Source organism: Dermacentor albipictus, unplaced genomic scaffold, assembly GCF_038994185.2.
Source record: "Dermacentor albipictus isolate Rhodes 1998 colony unplaced genomic scaffold, USDA_Dalb.pri_finalv2 scaffold_18, whole genome shotgun sequence".
NCBI classification, from domain to species: Eukaryota; Metazoa; Arthropoda; class Arachnida; order Ixodida; family Ixodidae; genus Dermacentor; species Dermacentor albipictus.
The window spans coordinates 19,536-41,183 of record NW_027225572.1 but is presented as its reverse complement, the minus strand read 5'-3'; the positions used below and the strand labels follow the sequence as shown (position 1 = coordinate 41,183).

The window sequence follows — 21,648 nt, the reverse complement described above, 5'->3', positions numbered from 1 at the left end:
AGAGGCACGCAGGCGGGATGCATACCTTCCTAAGGCCACTTTGCCGAAGTGGCGCGTCAGGGGGCAGCGTCACAACGGCCTCCGGCGGCTGTCCGACCCACAACCCGTGAGTCGGCAGTTACGCCATCTGCCCCCGCGGTGGTTGCAGCTAGCGCTGCTCCGTCAACCGAGGAGAGGGGACCATCGACCCCGAAGGTGGGCACAGCCGAGGCTGCCTCAACCTCCAAGGTCCCTTCCAGCGCTGGCAACGGCCGGCGCAGCCAAATCCCCCCGGGGAGCCCCATCGACCTCCGGGCTGGTGGGCGCAGGGGTCTTGCCCTCGAAGACGGGACTCTCCCTGGTAACCTCTCGCTTGCAAGAGCACGTGTTTGGCGCCTCACAGCGCCTCACAAAAGGCAATGGATACTACACCTATCCTCAAGGGGCGCCAAGCGCCTAAGGAGCGGCGAGGCTCCCTCGAACGCTCCAAAAAGGGCAAGACCCCGATTACAGGGCCTCGAAAGAGCTCTGTAATCTAATCTTTGAAATCTCTGTAAATAATATTTCTGTTTCCGCACACACAGCACCTATTTACTTCAAATATGGATGCACAGATAATACAATGGAACGTCAGAGGTTTTCTTAGAAACATTGATGGTGTGCAGGAACTCGTCCACAAACACAATCCAAAAGTGCTGTGGCTACAGGAAACACACCTAAAATCGAAACACACAAATTTCCTCCTACAGTGTGTTACGTTTTGCAGAGATCGCGATGATGCTCTCGCATCATCGGGCGGTGTTGCCATTGTTATTCAGAAAGGCATAGCGTGTCAACGTTTCCAGCTACAAACGCCTCTTGAAGCAGTGGAGGTTCGTGCTGTTCTCCTAAACAAACTTATCCCTGTGTGCTCGCTCTACATACCCCACATTACAAATTAACTAAACATGAATTTCAGTCCTTCATAGATGAATTGCCAGAACCTTATATTGTTCTTGGCGATTTCAATGCGCACAGCTCCCTGTGGGGCGACTCTCGTATATATGCGCGAGGTCGTCTTGTTGAACAGTTCCATTTTTCTTCTGGTGCGTGCCTTCTGAATGAGAAGAAACCCACATATTACTGTCTTGCAAACAATACCTTCTCTTCAATTGATCTGAGCATAGCTTCCCCGTCCATACTGCCTGAACTCGAATTGGAAGTTACGAACAATCCTTACGGAAGCGACCATTTCCCCATACTATTAGGAACACTTAGAGAAAACGAATATCCACCACAGGCTCCTAGGTGGAAGTTTGACGCAGCAGACTGGGAGAAATTCCGAAACTTAACTAGTATATCATGGGATGACATGTCCTCGTTAGGAATTGATGCTGCTGTGGAATATTTTACAGCGTTCATAATAGATGCCGCAACTAAATGTATATCACAAGTAAATGGATTGGCATGCAAACGGCGTGCCCCGTGGTGGAACGACGATTGTAGGATCGCTCGTAAGAAACAAAACAAAGCATGGGGGTTGCTACGCGCCTTCCCCACTGCGGAGAATCTTGTCAATTTTAAAAAAGTAAAATCGCAAGGTAGGCGAACACGCCGACAGGCTAGAAGAGAGAGTTGGCTGAAGTTTTTATCCGGTATCAACTCGTATACAGATGAGGCCAAAGTCTGGAACAGGGTTAATAGGATAAAAGGGCGACAAACATATTCACTTCCTTTGATAAACACACAAGGTGAAACACTGAAAGATCAGGCAGACTCACTTGGGGAACACTTTGAGAGCGTGTCGAGTTCAAACCATCATTCGCAATCTTTTTTGAAATACAAACAAATAGAAGAATGTAAGCCAATAACACGAAAATGCAGACAGAATGAACCTCATAACCGGCCTTTCAGTATTGCTCAGTTGAGAGCTGCCTTGAACACATGCAAAAGCACTGCACCGAGACCTGATAGAGTCATGCATGACATGATCAGAAACTTACATACTGACACCAAACTTACACTACTCACACTTTTCAACGCTATTTGGGCTACGGGATACCTCCCATCTACATGTAAAGAAGCGATTGTGGTCCCTGTTCTTAAGCAGGGTACAGACCCTTCCTTGGCGCCAAGTTACCGTCCGATAGCTCTTACAAATTGTCTTTGTAAGCTCTTTCAAAAAATTGTTAACTGCAGACGTGTACATTTCCTTGAACTCAAACATATGCTCGGTCCCTTTCAGTGTGGCTTCAGAGAAGGGCGGTCCACAACCGATCACCTTGTGCGCATTGAGGGAAACATTCGCGACGCCTTTCTACATAAACAATATTTCCTATCCGTATTCCTCGATATGGAGAAGGCGTACGACACTACGTGGCGCTATGGAATCTCGAGAGACTTGTCGGGAATTGCCATCCGTGGCAATATGCTCGTCTTCATAGAAAGCTATTTGTCCAACCGTACGTTCCGCGTAAAAGTCGGCAATGTATTACCGCGACCTTTCATACAGGAAACTGGTGTACCTCAAGGAGGTGTAATTAGCTGCACGCTCTTCATTGTGAAAATTAACACCCTTCGTGCTTCATTACCGCCAGCCATTTTTTTATTCTGTTTACGTAGACGACATACGGATGGGTTTCAAATCCTGCAACCTTACAGTATGTGAGAGGCAAGTACAACAGGGCTTAACAAAGTGTCCAAATGGGCAGAACAAAACGGATTTAAAGTGAACCCCAACAAAAGTTCTTGTGTGCTTTTCACAAGAAAGAGAGGGTTCATTGCAGAACCCAGTATCGAAATGGATGGCCAGCGAATTCCTGTGAACAAAGAAGACAAGTTCTTAGGCATCATACTTGGTTCTAAAATAACTTTTATTCCACACATAAAGTACCTCAAGGTCAAATGCTTAAAAACAATGAACTTACTTAAAGTGTTATCCCACACAACATGGGGCAGCGACAGGAAATGTTTAATGAAACTTTACAAGAGCCTCATTCGATCACGGTTGGACTACGGTGCCGTGATCTATCATTCTGCAGCCCCGAGCGCGCTAAAGATGCTAGATCCGGTCCACCATCTAGGAATCCGAGTGGCCACTGGAGCTTTCAGAACGAGTTCCATTGAATGTTTATGTGCAGAATCAAATGAGTGGTCACTTCATCTGCAGCGAACATACATCAGCCAAACATATTTTCTTAAAGTCCACTCTATTCCTCAACATCCGTGTTTTAATACCATTAACAATATGACATATGCTACACTCTTTCATAATCGTCCCTCCGTAAAACAGCCTTGCTGCGTGTGAGGGAGCTTAGTGATGAAATGCATGTCCCACTCCTCGAACTCCGCCTAATGCATCCAGCCAAGCTTCTACCTCCTTGGGAGTGGCAGCTCATACATTGCTATATATCTTTTGTGCAAATCACAAAGCATGCTCCAGAGATTGAAATCCAAATGCATTTCCGGGAACTCCAGTACAAGTACTCCTGCACGGAGTTCTGCACAGATGCATCGAAGTCCCACAACGGGGTGTCCTATGCAGCCGCCAGTCCATCCTTCTCGGAATCCGATGTACTACATCCGGAAGCCAGTATCTTTACCGCTGAGGCCTACGCACTGTTGTCGGTTGTAAAGCATATAAAGAAATCAAAACTCCAGAAATCAGTTATATATACGTACTCCCTTAGTGTTGTGAAGGTCTTGATGTCATTCTGTAACCACAAAAATCCGGTAATTAATGAACTCTACTCGGTCCTGTGCAAAGCATATATATCTAATCAACATGTGATTATATGCTGGGTGCCTGGACATAGGGGCATCGAGGGTAACGTTCTAGCGGACCAGATGGCCACATCAATTTCAATCCATGCTGTTAATCCTACTGCTTCGGTCTCTGTCACATACCTGAAGCCTTTCTTAAGAAGAAAACTGCGAAACTACTGGCAACGCTTATGGGACCTGGAAACAAATATTAAACTGCATGTAATAAAGCCACAATTATATTTCTGGCCTCCTGTAACAGAATCCCGCCGGACAGATGTCCTATTCTGTCGTCTAAGAATAGGACACACATTTGGCACACATAACTTTTTGCTCACGGGAAACGAGCCTCCAACCTGTGAAAGATGCGGGGAGAGGCTGACCCTCCTCCACGTCCTACTGGAGTGTCGGGAAGCCGAATCTGAAAGAAAGAAACATTTTCTCTTAGCATACCGGCAGCACATCCCCCTTCATCCTGTTATGTTACTTGGTTCAGAACCACTCTTTGACACCAACGAAGTCCTAGGTTTTTTGAAAGACGTTGTGTTGCATGTTCACACACGTTCGTAGCGCCTCCTCTCTTGAGAGAATGCCGCTGTGATAAATATTTTGAATAGCACATGCCTCTAGGCCCTTGTGGTTCAAGGGCTCTGGCGAGGCAGTAGTGCTGCAAGCAATATGATATCTCGCATATTTTAAATATAGCATCATACTTCAACGATGGATTTCAATGTTCATAGTATTCGTCATTAGTCATCGCCAGAAATTTATAGCACGTAGATTTTATGCACTTTACAGCGACTATCTTTATGCGCCTTTACAGCCAAGTCACACCTTCACAGAACTCATCATCATCACCGCGAAATCACTAACACTGTCTTGGCGCTCTTTGGCCATATCTGGCCCTTGCGCCACTATACCACACAGATTCATTCATTCAACTTTCTGTCGCCCCCTGCTACGCTTCCCTTCTCTTGGAACCCAGTGCGTAATCCTTAATGACCATCGGTTATGTAGCCTCCTCATTACATGCATGTTGTGTCTCCGTCATGATAGTTTTGCGCATGCGTAGTATACTTCCATTCCTTCTTTCCACTCCCGCTTCCCTTCCCACTTCAGGGCATTAAATCTATCACACACCCCTAAATAAACGTGTTCTATGTTCGAGAGGACTGTGCCTCGTAACTGTTTGGGCCGTGTACCGTGGAAATGCTACAGTGGCGACAAGCCAGGATACCCCCAATTCGGTGAAAGAAGACCTGGAATCGGCAACCACCAAGGCAGCCTCGCCGACGACAAGCATGGCTCATCATATGCTCCCTGCATTCAATGAAAATACAGATAAGTGGAAGCCGTATCTCATTAAGGCAGACGCCTACTTCGAAGCTAACGGAATCACCGATTCAGCCAAAAAGAGAGCACTTCTCGTGGCAGCATTGGGCACGTAAACCATGCAGGTATTAGCGGGCAAGGTCGCACCGCGCGCTTCAAACGCGTTGACCTTCGAACAAGTTGTCGAGGTGCTGAACGAGTACTATTATCCGAAGCGACATGAAATAACGGAAAGTTTCAAGTTTTTTAATCGCTGCCAGATGGAAGCGGAATCTGTCGCGCAGTTTTTGGTGGAAATACACCGCATAGCCAGTAACTGCCATTTTGGCAACGCCCTGGAGCGGATGCTCAGCGATCGTATTGTGTGCGGTCAAGGGCCCTGCAGAAGCAATTATTGGCAAAGGCCGACCTCATGCTAGCGGAGGCTGAAGCGCTCGCAATTTCAGCTGAAACTGCCGAGAATGATGCTATGAAAATGTCATCCGAACCAAAGGCTCTATTGAAATTGCAGGCGGCTAGAAAAACGCGCTCCGGGGAAAACAGAAACGCTGAAGAGCATCCAGAATGCGGAAGGGGCGGCAGCTCAAAACACGGTGACGTCAGTTGCGGATGGGCAAAGGCACGTTGCTTAATCTGTGGGCGGCGGGGATACCTTGCTAAGAAATGTCAAAGCCACCCTAACTGCGGAAGGTTAGCTACCAGAGCGATGCATGCAAATGCACTGGCTATAACAGAAACAGCGCCAATGGACGATGGCAGTGACGAAGTACACCTTTGGAAATGGTTTCGGAGCGTAAAAAGTTTCTAGAGCCGCCTATCCGCACATATTTATATGGGGCGGCGTTCACGTATCCATGGACGTCGACACCGGGTCGCCAGTATGTGTTATTTCCCGGGAACTGTACATGAAACATCGAAACCATTGGCCTGCCTTGAAGCCATCACGTGTCAAGTTGTCTTGCTACGCAGGGCGGTTACCGGTGTTGGGTGACCTCACATTACGTGTAGTCTTCAAAGACGTGCTCGTGGACTGTCCCCTCACAATGCTCGACTGCGAAGGGCCAAGCCTATGCGAAAGAGACCTGCTGACGCTGCTGGACAACGCTAGTGCACCGGTGCTGCATGTGACACCGGCCTGCGGAGCCACAGAAATGAGCGAAATGGACACCTGCAAGCTCAAGGCCATTTTCAGACTACCAGGACATCTTCCCCACGGAACTCGGTCTCATGAAGGGTCTTCCAGCAGGCCTGCACCTCAAAGATGGAGCAATACCAAAGTTTTGTAAAGCGAGATATTTTCCTAATGCGCTACGCGACAAGGTTTGGAACTGGACCGACTCGTTTTCCTTGGCATCTTATCGCCAGTCAGCCACTCGGATTGGGCAATGCCCATAGTACCGGTGTTAAAGAAAGATAGCTCGGTGTGGATTTGTGGCGATTTTAAAGTTACATTGAACCCGGTTTGCGCAATCGAACAGTATCCTATTCCTGTAATCGAGGATATGTTCGCAGCTTTAAGCGGAGGTGAATGTGTCAGCACCCTCGACTCGCACGACGCTTACAGTCAGGCGCCTCAAGCCGAAGCCACGCGCAAAGTTTGCGTAATCAATACGCGCAATGGCTTATTTTGCGATTATCGGCTTCCGTTCGGAATATCGTCTGCACCGTCGATGTTCCAGAGAAAAATTGACACGATTATCAGTGGCTTACCCGGCCTTCAAGCCTATCTTGATGATGTAATCTGGTCTGAGAAGAAAGGCGGTAATCGAGAGCGATTGCCAGTCGTGTTAGAGCGTTTTAGAGTTCATGGGGTTAAGTTACGGTAGGACAAATTTAAATTTCGACAACCGGTGGTTCTATATCTCGGACATCGCATTGACGGCGAGGGCCTTCATCCGATAGAACACAGCGTGGAAGCTATCATGCGCACACCTTATCCGCGGAACGTGAGGGAACTAGGGTCATTTATGGGAATGTTGACTTTCTACGCGAAATTTTGGACAAACATGTCAACGTACCCAGCACCGCTGTATCAACTGTTGGAAAAGAAGGTGCGGTGGCAATGGAACGCACCGCAAAAGGCAGTCTTCGATGCAGCAAACGAAAGTCTGAAAAATGCTCCAATTCTTGTACGCTTCGACCGTGCAAAGGAATTCGAGCGAGAGTGCGATGCGTCGTCACTGGGGGTCGGAGCAGTTCTGTTTCACTCTATCAACAACGTAAATAGACCCATAGGTTTTCGCTAGAGAACACTGACCCAAGCAGAACGGAACTACTCCCAGTTAGAACGTGAAGCGTTGGCTTTGGTTTTGGTGTAACAAAATTCCGGGACTATCTTCTAGGTCGTGACTTTACGTTAGTTACGGATCATCAACCACTCGTCAGCCTGCTGAGACCCGACCGCCAGACACCGACTATGGCGGTTGCGCGAATTCAACGCTGGGCACTGTACCTCAGAGGCTACAAATACAAGCTTCAGTATGTTCCTGGGAAACAACTACTGAACTTGGATGCCATCAGCATACTACCACAGCAGACCACCGGAGACGGAGGTGAAGGTGAGCCTCCGGAGTACGTCCTTGCACTCGAAAGCTCAGATGAAGGTGTGATCTCACAGCGTGAACTGAAGGACCTAACGGCCATCGCCTCGACATTGCGTAAGGTTCAAGATTGCGTGTTACGTGGTTGGCCAAAAAGCAAGACAAACATACAGCCCAATTTAGCACCTTATTATGAGCGTAGGCTAGAATTGTTCTTGGCCCACGACCTCGTATACTGGGGAAATTGCGTCATCATACCAAGTGACGCCAGAGAGCATTTTCTGCAGCTTCTTCACGAAACCCACCAAGAATCATCGGCTATGAAAGCCGTGGCATGCTCCCTATTTTGGTGGCCAGGACTTGACCGTGACATAGAGCAGCGCGCGGCCAACTGTAGGAATTGCATAGCAAATTTACGTATGCCACCGGCCGTACCTCCCCTAAACTGGCCGAAGATGGAAGAGCGGTGGTCTCGGATTCATATCGACTTCGCAGGACCCGTAACCGGGAAGATGGTCCTAGTTGTAGTGGACGCGCACTCCTAATGAATCGAAGCGATTCCTATGAAGTATGCAAATGTGGAAAGCACAATAAGGGCTCTGAGGAGCATATTTGCCCGTTTTGGTGTGCCACGTACAATAGTATCGGACAACGGCGCACAGTTCACGAGTAAGGAATTTACCACATTTACAGCAAAAACATCACACATCTGTGAACGGCACCTTTTCACCCACAGTCAAACGGAGCTGCTGAAAGGGCGGTGCGAACGATAAAGGCGGGTATTCAGAAAATAAACGGAGGCGATATCGACGAGAAATTGGTACGGCTACTGTTCAATTATAGACGAACACCTCTGAAGACTGGGAAACCGCCTTCAGAGATGCTCCTCGGGTATCAAATAAGATCGCGTCTAGACACCTGCTTCCCTGTGACTGTTGCAGGTCCAACTGAGGGGAACCACGACTGGACACTGCCGCCAGACAGCAGCGTGTACATCCGCAATTACGGACAGGGAGAGAAGTAGATTCCTGGTCGTGTCAAATCGGCGACCGGAGCACGAATTGTAACCGTAGACTCCCACTGCCATTGTCAAGCGCCACGTCGATCAGGTACGCCGCCGCTCAGATTCATCACCAAGGTTTCCGGACACCGATACGACTGCTCGTGATCCAGAGTCCAACCAGACGCCAGGTCCCGGCACGGCCACCAATGCGACCACCTCCTTGGAAGTGGTCGCCCCAGATACAGCCCAAATTGTGGACGACAGCATTCGACCTCACACCCCTCCTCTCCCAACCACCTTGAGTCCGGCCGAAGTTTCGCAGCAGGTCCTGCGGCGGTCAACGAGGCAGCGCAAACCAGTGCAACGGTTTCATTTATGACGAGAGGGCAGTGTTTTGTCTTCGTCATGATAGATCTGCGCATGCGCAGTATACTTCCGTTCCTTCTTTGCATTCCCATTTCCCTTCCCACTTCAGGGGATAAAAGCTATCACACGCCCCTAAATAAACGTCTTCTATGCTCGAGCGGTCTTTGCCTCGTAACTGTTCGGGCCGCGTGCCGTGGAAATGCTAAAATTCACTACCCATGCCCATTTCTTGATTTCAACTAAGACGCCATTAACTCGTGCGTGTTCTCTCACCCAATCTGGGATTATTAGTATTTTATGACAATTTTGGATGACCTTTAGTTTTTTTCATTCTAGTCATCGTTCATATACCTTCCATGGGAATTCTCAATAAAACGTTCCTGGTGCTGCTGAAAAGCAATATTTAATTGTGGGGAATAATAAAAACTGTGGCCCATGCCTCTCTGTGAAAGCGTATGACCAGTGCAGATGTATATATGGTGATAAATGTGTTTATAATAAATATGTTGATTGAAAATAAAAGACATACCACAACGCAATTCGTTTCTTTTTGAAAATTTTGTTGTTTTAATAATGTGCATAGTTAAAGCATTGTCATATCCTTAACCTTCTTTTGTTTGCTTTTTTGTATTTATTGTTTAATCACCAAGGTGTCTATGCCTTTGGGATCCTTATGATATACGGCTAGTGGCTCTGTGGTGACACTGGAAAGGTTCTTGGCTAATGTGAGGTCTATCCACGACCGATGACGCGTCGTAGGCACGCTGGTGTTTCTGTAACATTGAATGCGGAAGAGAGAGAGAGAGCAAATGATAAATGAAAGGTGGGGAGGTTAACCAGGACTGAGCCAGGTTGGCTGCCCTACACAGGGGAAAGGGAAAAGGGGACGGAAAGACTAAAAGAAGAGAAAGTCTACTGGGTATATCGTGCGGTCACTCAGTCCGGATCACAGACGCTGACTCAATCCAGTGACTTTAAAATATCGCAGCAGAGCTTTTGTGGCCTTTTGTAGCTGCGATATACGAGGCCATGGTCCCAAGACCTTCTTCAAGGTGAACGGTGTTCTATCTAGCTGATTGAGAGCTGTGCAGAGGTCATGTCTTTCGTTTTGAAAAAATGGGCAGTAGCACAGTAGATGTTCTATAGTTTCCTCGACACCGCAGACACTACAGCCGGCGCTATCAGTCATTCCAATCAAAAACGTATATGCATTGGTGAATGCGACGCCCAAGCGTAAGCGGCACAGCATTGTTTCTTCATTTCGCAGAAGCCCTGGTAACATCCGCAGTTGCATAGAGGTGTGTGCCACTTCTCTAATGTCATACGGTGTGCTACCTTGCTTAGGTGTTGGGCTGCGTCGGTCCGCGATAAAGGTACAGAAGCAAGGGTTGCTCCTTCGTGTGCTTTCTTAGCAGCTTCGTCAGCGAGGTCGTTGCCGGAGATACCGCAATTCAAATTCAAATTCAAATTCAAATTTTATTTTGCCACCATGGTACAGATGATGGCGGGGACCCGTAGTAAAAGCTGCCGTTGGACAGCTTGACAAGGCCACGGGCCCCCACTTTGACAGCAATACAGTGGTTGTTTTTCTTTCCCTTTTTTTTTTTTCACACACATGAAAAAGAAAAGAAAATACAGGAAATACAGATAACAAAGGAAAAAAAAAAATACATATAGCAGAGTTGTTATCCGGTTACAGTAGTCAGCATAAAATCAACAGCATTGTCCTGGCTGGAAAGAAAACTTACAATGATGGTGAAAGAAAGAAGAATTGGGTAGACAAATCACAGAAAAAAAAAAAAAAAAGGTTAGGTGTAGTGTAAAAAATACTCGAACAGTTTGTGGCGTGTTGTGTTTTGGAGATCAATATCGTTTTGTGCGAGTTTGTTAAGAAGTCGTGGTAGTTTATTTTCTAATGTTTGATTACCATAGAAAGTTCTGTATGTTTTTACGTTCCATTGTGCTATGTTTCTTGTGCTGTACATTGCATCTCGTTTTTCTAAACCAGCTAATTTTGATAGAAAAGATATGTTCTTCAACACCTCGTTTTTCACACACTTGCTCAGACGATAGTCGTAAAGTTTAGTAATTGGTAGTAAGTTATACTTTAAGAAAAGTGCGGCCGTATGGTAGGTATGCGGAACATTTTCAACAATTCTTAGAAATTTTTTCTGTAACAAGTGTAGTTTCTGAAGATTGCCTGCTGTTGTTGCACCCCAGGTTAAATGGCAATAGCTGAAATGCGATTGTATCAATGAATTATATAGCATTAGCATTACATTTCGCGGTAGTATCTCACGGTTCTTGTAAAGAAGACCAATAATACGTGAACATTTATTTGTTACAAAGCTAACATGATCATCCCATGACATTCTTTCATTAAATAATATACCTAATGTTTTAAATGAAGGCACAACTTCTAAGGGTACGGACTGAAGGAATATATTCTTAGTGAGACGGACCTTCTTGTTTCTACCTCTGAAAACAACGACTTTAGTCTTTGCTGTGTTAATCCGCAACGCATTTCTGCTACTCCAGTTTTCTATTTGCTTCAGTGCATTGTTTGCAGTATCTGTGAGTTCGGCTGCATTATCTCCGGCAAGAAAAATACTGGTGTCGTCAGCATAGATGATAAATTTAACGAATGGAGTTGCATGTACAATGTCATTGATGTAAAGATTAAACAGAAATGGACCCAAAATGCTACCTTGTGGAACGCCACAGCCTACAGATTGCATATCTGAGAGGAGACCATTTATTGCTACTGCCTGTTTGCGATCCATGAGGTATGACTGCACAAGCGATAGTGCATGGCCGCGGAAGCCACAACGCTCAAGTTTACGAAGAAGTATTGTATGGTTTAATAAGTCGAATGCCTTCGAAAAATCAAGAAAAATACCAATGACTATCCTATTATGTTCGAGTTCGTTCAATATATATTCTCGTTGATCTAATAGTGCAAGTTCAGTAGAGCGGTGCTTACGGAAGCCATACTGAGCTGCTGTTATAATTTTGTGTTTTTCTTCAAACTGCAAAAAGTTTCTAAGTATTACTTTTTCTAGTAGCTTAGAAAACACGGGTAAGATAGATATTGGCCTGTAATTCCCGAGCTGGTTTTTATCACCCTTTTTAAAGATAACTGTTACACGTGCAATCTGCATTTTACGAGGAAATACAGCGGTACTGACACAAAGGTTTAAGATATGCGTGATGTATGGTAAAATAAGGTCAAAAATATACCGTATAGGCTTTATCTGGAGGCCATCAATATCAATGGATGTGCTATTGTTTAGTTCGTGGAAGGCTGCCGTTACATCTGCTTCTTCAACCGGTTTGAGAAATATAGTGTCGCTTATATGAACGACATCACTGAGATTGTTATGCGGGACTTGATTTCTAGAAGCGCAAATAAAGTGCGTATTAAACGTATCTGCTAATTCTTTTCCAGTTATACTTACACCATCGATATTTAGCATATTTAATTCACCTGATTTGCTATTTCTCCCCAAAATTGCGTTTAGCCGCTTCCACATAATGTCGACACGACCACAAGTTGACGTGAATTGATTTGTGTAATAGGCGTTTCTGGCTTTCTTGAGCTCAGTATTCAAGCGGTTTCGATATTTTTTAAACGCTGTCAGATCACATTCAGCTCTCGATTTAATAAACTTATGATATAGGATGTTCTTTGTGTTTATCTTTGCCACCAACTCCGGTGTGACCCATGGTTTGCGACTGTGACGCCTTTGTTTTTTTGTTAATATTGGGAAACAGGCCTCGTAAATCGGCTTCAGAATACCTAAGAATGCCTCGTAAGCATTATTGGCGTCATTTTCTAAAAGGACAGGCCTCCAGTTGTTCTTTTCTACCGAGTTTCTAAATGTCGACAGTGTTTTTTCAGATATAAGTTGGAAAGAATATGTTGAACTACGTTTCTTTTTAGACATGTTTTTAACACACATAAATATTGGCAAGTGATCGCTGATGTCAGAAATTATTTCTCCAGATGTGATCATACTAGGGTCATGGTTAGTGATAAACAAATCGATCAGCGATGAAGATGTGATCGTAACACGCGTTGGCATTTTGATTGCATTCAGAAGTCCATGTGTTCTAAGCAATAAATCTAAACTCATTTGGGATGCATCAACCGATAACATATTAATGTTTAGGTCACCACCAAGGACAATGTTTAAATGCTGACTAGTTGCAAATGAAATCAGGCTTTCAAGAAAATTCAAGAATATGGCTACGCAACCCTTTGGTGGACGATAGCACACTGCAAAAATAGTGTTGTTCAAACACATTGTTAAGATTTCATATTCTTTCACAGAAACTGTGAATCGCTCTAATATTTCAGGCCGCCACTTCTTCTTAAATGATATGGATACGCCACCACCAATACCAGCGTAACGATTCAGAAAAAATGTCTCATAACCAGGAATTCGAAAGACATCATAATCACTTGTAGACCAAGTTTCGCTGATCATGATAGCGTCAATGGGAACATTTAGTTGTTGAAAGAAAGTGTCGAAATATGCTTCTTTACGTCTGACAGATCGAGCATTGATATGAAGACATTTGAATGACGTCTGGAAAACCGGGCCAAGGTAATCTTTGAAGTTCTCTGGGAGTAGATAATTCTTTTCTGTTACAGTCTGCATTTTTGGCAGGAAACAAAATAAAAAATCAATTCTCCCTTCTTATTGCAGCTTGCCAAGGTCGCAAGAGTGCTGCACTGGCATTGCTGACGCGCCATCAGTCTTTCTTATCAGAATCTTGCCGTTGCTGTGCCAGACATACTTGTACTGATTTGTTTTTGCCCATTCTTTCACTTCCCTCAGCAGTTCTCGATTTCGCCTGGTCAGGTTTTCCAACATGTGAACATTGGCATCCGCAGTGGTCAACTCCCGCCTGCTAGCCCACCATTTGTCCCTCATGCTCTGTCTCGCGAAACGGCAGATGATGCCAGGCACTTTGTCACGCTTTGCCGGCAATCGATGAATTGCCGTGATGTCGTGTTCTGATAGCTGGGGCAATCCACTTTCACCAGCCAAAGCATTAAGTTTGGACAAAAGATTTTCGCCTTCCGTTTGTGGTACACCATGAATTTCTAAGTTCAGTTTCCGGTTGCGCCACTCGAGGTCATCGAGTTGGACACTGAGCGATTCAAGCTGCTCTTTGTTCATTTCTGTTTTTGCGAGCCTAGTCTGGATTGCTTTAATATCTCGCTCATTTTGTTCTGTGCGCGTCAACAGGTCTGTTATCTGTTCGGACATAAACTGCACCGATTGCTCAATTCCATCGACAGTTTCTTTCAGTGGCAACAAAACATCAAGTTTTCGGTTAATCTCCTGAAGTACGACCAACATATCTTCTACGGTCAACGGTGCTTTTTCTTTCTCATCCTGGTTAACATGTGAGGTTGGTAGCCTACATTTCGGGCATTTCCATTTCTGGTAGGTTGATTTCTTAGATTTTATTGTTGCCTCCGACACTCCTGCGCAGCTTCCTACATGGTACGAAAGCTTACAAGTCATGCAAGATATACTCTCTTTGGGATCCAAGATTTCTTGTTCACACTCAACACACTCCATACTGACATAAACAAGGTTCGCTCCTTTGGCAGCAGCAGTGGCAGCAACACAATAACACCCCCCTCAAAAAAGCCACTAACCTGTAACAGTATGCAGGAGCATTTAGGCAAACGCTCAGGCAAAAGGCAAAGGCAAAAGGCAATGGCCAGGTAGCCACTGAAATACGACGTCGTGTCCTTTCGCGATCGTACGATGATGCATTTCTCGTATCTCCGACACTAGTTGTTCACACGACCCGCGACGAAGGGATGACAGGAGACATTGTAAGGCCGCCTTCGAATCGCAGAATATTGCCCACTGATTAGCGGGTTGGTTGTTAATGTAATCAACGGCACCTCGGAGGGCGGAAAGTTTCCGAGAGACACGCCACGAACCACTTTCTGTTTCGACAAGACCCGTCGATGTTGAAATCACCCACAATTACGGTGGGAGGCTAGTCGGTAAGGGTGATCCAACCAAAAGTACACACGCGCGGGGCTTGCGGTATGATTTCCGTGCCGCCCACCGTTGCCGCGCACATTCCCGCTTCTGTTCCCGAAAGTGTTCTGGCACGCTGCTCTTCCGCAGTTGCCTACCTATTGCACGGGTGGAAGGAATATTAGATAATGTTACGTAGTTTGCCTATATGGCCCGTGACGTCAAACCACAATCCATACTAAACAGTCTACTCCGCGTTTTTACTGTCTTTATTACAAATCTTTTTACCACTATGCGTTTTGACACTTCTCGGGCTTATACACCGCTGCCGCATACAACGCGATACGCATTTTCTTTATGTTGAGCTCTTTTAGCTCTGGGGTAGCTGCCATCGTTTTTTGGATACGCACCCAAACCGCCGGAACCTAGCGTATTACAGCTCCATTGTAATATTAGGAATAAAAATGTTGGCAGGTGGTATGAAAGAAGTATATTTTTGTCCCCGGGAAGAAGAAGCGCTTGTCCCTAGTCAGAGGTCGGCTCCGTGATTGCTAGCCAATTACGCAGTGCTAATTACCTCGAACCAAAGTTCTGCTTACAGCAATGTGTCCGTGAAGGCGAGCGGCATCGCCCGATACCAGCTGACCCCAGAGGTGCGTTTTCCTTTGCCACATTTCGTGACTACTTCTACTGCCGCCGTGCGAAGGATTTCTAGACTTAGGCGTGTTGCGCGAACACTCTGCCCAACACCGTCGCACCGACAGCGGCCTGCCTACATCCCGGCGGCTGCCGCTCGTCAACTCCGAGATGGAGGCGCCCTCTCAAACAACAATGATACTGGACAACCACAGGTGCGTTCAAGTTCAAGGAAAAGAGATATCACCCGAGGAATACCACAGCGACGCCGGATGGACGCTCGCGGGGGAACGCTGTCGACGCTGCGCCAGCGCACCCGCGCCAGCGGCAAGCCCGATGGGCCCGGCGGGAGTCAAACAAGCACGAGGTCGAAAATCTACAAGAACGTCAGAGCATCGGCCATCAAGGCAGCACGCATGCCAGCCATGCCACTAGAAGAAAGCACGATAGTTGTCAGACCCAGAGGGGGACTGGACATCGTCAAGACCGGCACCACCACCGTCGCTGCGGCCATACTCGCTGCGGCCAAGATCACGAGCGAGGAAAGCGCCGCGGACACCATCTGCCCCAACACGCAACAGAACATCATGGTCATAATTACACCGAACGAAGACAACGCGGCAAGGTACGCTAAAATCCAGGAAATACCTATTCAAGGCAAACCCTATAAGGTCAGCGCATATCGCACGGCACCTCACGACACTGTAAATGGTGTCGTCAGAGGCATCCCCATCGACCCGAGCGCCGAAGAGCTAAATAGAAACATCGTCAATGAGAGGAACCCGCTAGCAGTGGCCGCGAAAAGGATTGAAAGCACGACCACTGCGATTGTGGTGTTCCAGGGACCCAAGGTACCGAACTTCGTCCGATACGGAGTCACCCTGATACCGTGCCGCCTCTACAAAAAACAGATCGACGTCTGCCAGCAGTGCGGCCGAGCTGGACACCACAAGGACGTGTGCCCGACCCCCACAATCAAGACGTGCCTGGCCTGCGGACTCGCGAACCCTACAGAAGATCATCGCTGTACCCCAAAATGTCCGTTGTGCGGAGACGAACACCCGACCGGAGACCGAACGTGCAAGGCCAAATACACGATCCCCTACGCAGTGCGCAAGCGACAATGGGAGCGCCAACAGGCCGAACGCCAGCTGCTGTCGGAGAGCGATTTCCCGCCACTCGACAAGCCGGCAGATGCGCGAAAGTCAAGGACCCCATCGGAAAACCGTGCGCCCAAATTCAGAGACAGAAGCTGCTGCAAGAGAAGCCTCAGCAGGAAAACATCACCATCACGTGAGCGAGTGAGCTAGGTCGACGCAGTGAAAGGAAAGAATATAAGGAACGCGCAGAAAATCACCGAAACCACGAAGAAAGAAGATATGAATAAGGTGCGGGAGGCAAATGAGATCCTAAGACAAGAAAACGCGGCGTTGCGAGCGACCATCAACAACCTCACGAAAGAGATGGCCGAGATCCGTCAGTTGCTGCTACAGAGACCTACGCCAAGAACAAGCAAGACCGAGGAAACGACAACGAACATCCAGGAGAAAGCCATAGAGGAACCGGCACCGAAGAAGCGAGCCGTCGATGCCATGCACACGCAAACAGAAAACGATCGCATCGACAGCCTCGAAGCGAAATTCGAAGCGACATTCAGCAAACTCGAACAGCTACTCACGACAAACATCGCAGCAGTGACAGCACTGAAACAAACCATGGTGACCTACTAAGCCGAGAACACGAACAGATTCGCCTGCATCGAAAGGACCCTACAGCCAATGGCAAGCCACCCGACGTTTGCGCCCACCTTCACGCAACATTCACCCAACCAGGGAGCCCCGTACACGCCAAGGCACTCATGGCCGCCAACGCAACACCAGCAGCAGCAGGTGTAACCGCGTGGCACTGGAACTGTCGCGGCTTCGGAAGGAAGAAGGTAGTCATCCAACAGCACATCGTACATGCCGTGCGCAAGCCAGACGTTATACTACTACAAGAAACACTAACCGACGCATCGTCCCTCCCCGGCTACAGAGTGCACAAGAGACCGCCCGACGGCAGAGGCCTGTGCACCCTGGTCAGGAAGGGACTCACGTTCGTCGAACATGAGCTGCAAAGCAATATCAAGATCGAGCACACACTCACCGAAATGATCCCGGGCAAGAGAAAAGGAAGCATATTTCTCCTCAACGTCTACAGCAACCCATCTCAGAGAAAACAGAGATTCAAGACATTACTGCACAGAGCTAGCACCGCAGTGGGCCGCAACACGCTGATCGCGTGCGGAGACTTCAACGCGATGAACCCTGCCTGGGGCTACAACAAGTACACAGCAAAAGGCCGCGACCTGTACCAAGACGCCACGGAACTCGACTTCACCCTCATCACGGACCCGATACATCCGACGAGAATTGGTAACTCCGTGTCCCGGGACACCACTCTGGACCTCACATTCGTCAAGAACGGCATCCGGGGCGCGATCACCGGGAGAAACACGGGGACCGACTTAGGCAGTGACCACACCATCGTGGAAATCGGCATACCGGAGCACAACGACACCAGCATCAAAACACACAGATGGATAGACTGGGATGCCTTTCGAGACGCCAGAAGCCAGAAGAGCGACGGTGATGACGAAATTGAAGACATCGACTCGTGGACGGCCGAAATCACCAAGAGCGTATACGCTACGCGACCAAAGAGATTGAAACGGGCGCGGAGATCGACAAAGTAGACAGCCGGCTTGCGCACCTCATCGAAGCCAAACAGTCGATACTCAATCGGTGGAAGAAACAACGGCTTAACCGCAGACTGAGAAAGAAGGCGGCGGAGCCCATCCGAGCGATCGAGCATCACTGCCGCGCTCTCTGCACGCAACAGTGGAACGAGATCTGCAACGCGGCAGACGGGCAGATGCATAGCGGGAAGACGTGGAACTTGCTGCGGCACCTGCTCGACGAAACCCAGACCAAGTCGCACCAAAGGGACAGACTCGCCAAGCTCATACATCGGGCGGTCTCAGCACACGGTATCGACGGAGTCACCAGGCGCATTAACGACAAATACCTGCCGACTATATCTACCGAACAACACGCGCCGTACAGCGGCCTGCCTAACGCGAAGCTCGATCGTGACGTCGACGTCGAGGAGGTACGCGCGGCCCTGCACGACCTCAACAGCCGGTCGGCAGCCGGCCCGGACCTCCTCACGAACAAGGCACTCAAGAACCTCGATGTCGACTCGATTGAAACGCTCGCAAAATACTACAAGTGCTGCAGAGTGGGCGCGCTACAAAAGCTGTGGAAGACAGCCAAGACCATCCTGATCCCCAAGCCGGGGAAGCCGCCGGACACCGATAACCTCCGCCCATCTCGCTCACGTCCTGAGTGGGCAAGGTGCTGGAGCACGTCCTGCTCAACAGGTGGCAAGACTACCTTGAACGAGAAGGGCTGTACCCGGCCACTTTGATCGGATTCAGACAGCACCTCAATACACAGGACGCGATGCTGCAGCTCAAACGCCAAAGCATTGATGATGGCGGCAGCGCCCGCGACAACAAAGCAATCACCCGCGTGGTTGCTCAGTGGCTATGGTGTTGGGCTGCTGAGCACGAGGTCGCGGGATTGAATCCCGGCCGCGGGGGCCGCATTTCGATGGGGGCGAAATGCGAAAACACCCGTGTACTTAGATTTAGGTGCACGTTAAAAAACCCCAGGTGGTCGAAATTTCTTGAGTCCCCCACTACGGCGTGCCTCATAATCAGAAAGTGGTTTTGGCCCGTAAAACCCCATACTTTAATTTTTTTAACAAAGCCATTCTAGGGCTCGGCCTGCAGAGCGCCTTCGATAAGGTGAAACACTCGGCGATTCTGTCCCAAGTCTCCAAGCTCAACATGGGCGAAAGATCCTACAACTACATCAAGGACTTCCTCACGGACAGGACCGTCGGGCTACGAGCAGGCGACCTACAGACGCAAGAGAAGAAGCTCGGGAGCACCGGCGCACCGCAGGGATCGGTCATTTCGCCGATGCTGTTCAACCTGGTAATGATCGGAGTGGCCGAAAAGCTCGGGCACATCGAAGACGTCAGGCACACCATCTACGCGGACGATATCACGATATGGGTTACCGGTGGCAGCGACGCCCACATCGAGGGCGCGCTGGAAGCCGCCGTCGACGCAATAAAAGACCAGCTGGAAGGCACCGGACTAAGATGTTCGCCGAGCAAATCGGAGCTTCTCATACTCCCACCTACCAAAAACAGCAGAGGCAAGACCAGACAACGCAAGAACGAAAAAAATCAGAATCATCACCGAATCTGGCAACGTGATCCCCGAGGTCGGCAAAATTTGGATCCTAGGCATGGTCATCGAAAAGCACGGAAGAAACGGCGAAACCATCACCCGTCTCAAGGCAAAAGCAGCCAACGCGATTCGGCTCCTCAAACGAGTCACTTCCCGAAAGGCTGGCATGAGAGAGGAGAGCCTAATTAGGCTCGTCCAATCCTTCATCATCAGCCACGTCGCGTACGTGGCAGCCTACCACAGATGGCTGCAACACGAGCGAAACAAAATCAACGGGCGCATCAGAAGAGCGTACAAGACGGCGCTGGGCCTGTTCGTGTCCACAAGCACGACCCACTTGTTACAACTCGGGCTACACAATACGCTCGAAGAAATAGCGGAAGCGCAACGGACCTCTCAACTGGAGCGGCTGTCCATGACCAAAGCCGGGAGGAAGATACTGGACTATCTGGCAATTACACGCTCGAACGAGGTGGAGATGAAGCTCCCCGTCACCGAAGAGGTCCGACGCCAGACCAGAATCGACCCCATACCGAAGAATATGAATCCCGATTTCAACAAGGTAAGAAGAGCGGCGAGGGCCACGGCTCTCATCGACCAGCATGCCAACGACGAACACGCGCGATACGTGGACGCGGCCGAATACCAACGCGGCCTTCGCAGTGGTCGTCATAGAGGCGTCAACCGGCGCCACGAGGACGGCAGCGAGCGTGAGAAGCGCCGGAGCGGAACAAGCGGAGGAGGTAGCCATCGCCCTGGCCATCGCTGACGCAGACTGCCACACGCTGCTCAGTGACTCAAGACAGGCGGTGCGAAACTTCGCCAAAGGCCAAATCTTCAGTGAGGCTGAGCGCGTACTGCGAGCGGTAAAACTAGAAGAACGAAACATACGACTCAAGTGGTTCCCGGCGCACGCGGGCGACGCGCCGGAACGCAATGAGAACCATAATGAGACGGCACACGCAGCGGCGCGAGGGCTAACCTACCGCGCCCCGGCGACAGACCGTCCGACGTAGTTCTGAACCAAAGACCGCATGACGGATTACAATGAAATCACGAAGGCCTACCACCTGGCTCGCAGGACTCTCCCACCCCCGCACCCGAGACTGAGTCGACCGGAGGCGGTAGTACTGAGACAGCTCCAGACCGGATCGCTACCGAGCCCGAGACTAATGAATCGCATGTACCCCGAGACATATCCGACAGATATGTGCAGTCTGCCCGAGGGAGACCGCAGACTACACGCACATCTTGTGGGACTGCGTTAAATATCCAGAAGACGCTAAATCAAGAACACTCCCACCGCGGCTCGAGGAAGCCGCGATGAGCTACCACCGAGACGATCAGCTCTGGGCCGTCCAGCAGGTCCTCGAGGCGCTCGAAAGGCACGGACCCAGCGAGCCGGCGACGGCGAGCGGAGACCCGCGCCGAGTAACGGCAACTTCGAGGATGACGTAGGCCCTCGTCGGGGCGCGCGAGCGCCCAACTGCAGGCATAAATAAAGTTGTCTCCAATGCAATCCAATTTGTCCCCGCTGTAATGTTCAATGCTGGACTACAGTTCTAAGAAGCTGTAGCAGTTAACGCTTCGACAAAGACGCTCACCAAATGCGCCATTTGTCGCGCCCATCACGAGCCACCTGTTTTTGAAACCACCAGCGTGCAGCATAAAGATGCGAAAAATTTGTGAAATTGAAAAGTGGAATGTTGTAAAGTTTATCCTTACCCATATTCT

At 48.8% G+C, this 21,648-nt stretch overlaps 1 protein-coding gene and 1 pseudogene across 2 annotated transcripts in view; both read left to right on the top strand.

The window, feature by feature from the left end:
- The window catches only part of LOC135900820 (uncharacterized), a 44,304-nt gene that overhangs the window by 6,242 nt on the left and 16,414 nt on the right, over positions 1-21,648 (top strand). Inside the window, exon 1 of one of the 2 annotated variants that reach the window (XM_070529165.1) lies at positions 9,168-9,218. The exons of the other annotated variant lie outside the window; for it this stretch is intronic. The gene's annotated coding sequence lies outside the window, so the exon portion shown is untranslated. Of the gene's footprint in view, positions 1-9,167; positions 9,219-21,648 lie in introns of those variants that run through there. 2 annotated transcript variants of the gene reach the window in all.
- LOC135900738 (uncharacterized) lies at positions 15,783-17,341 on the top strand (annotated as a pseudogene).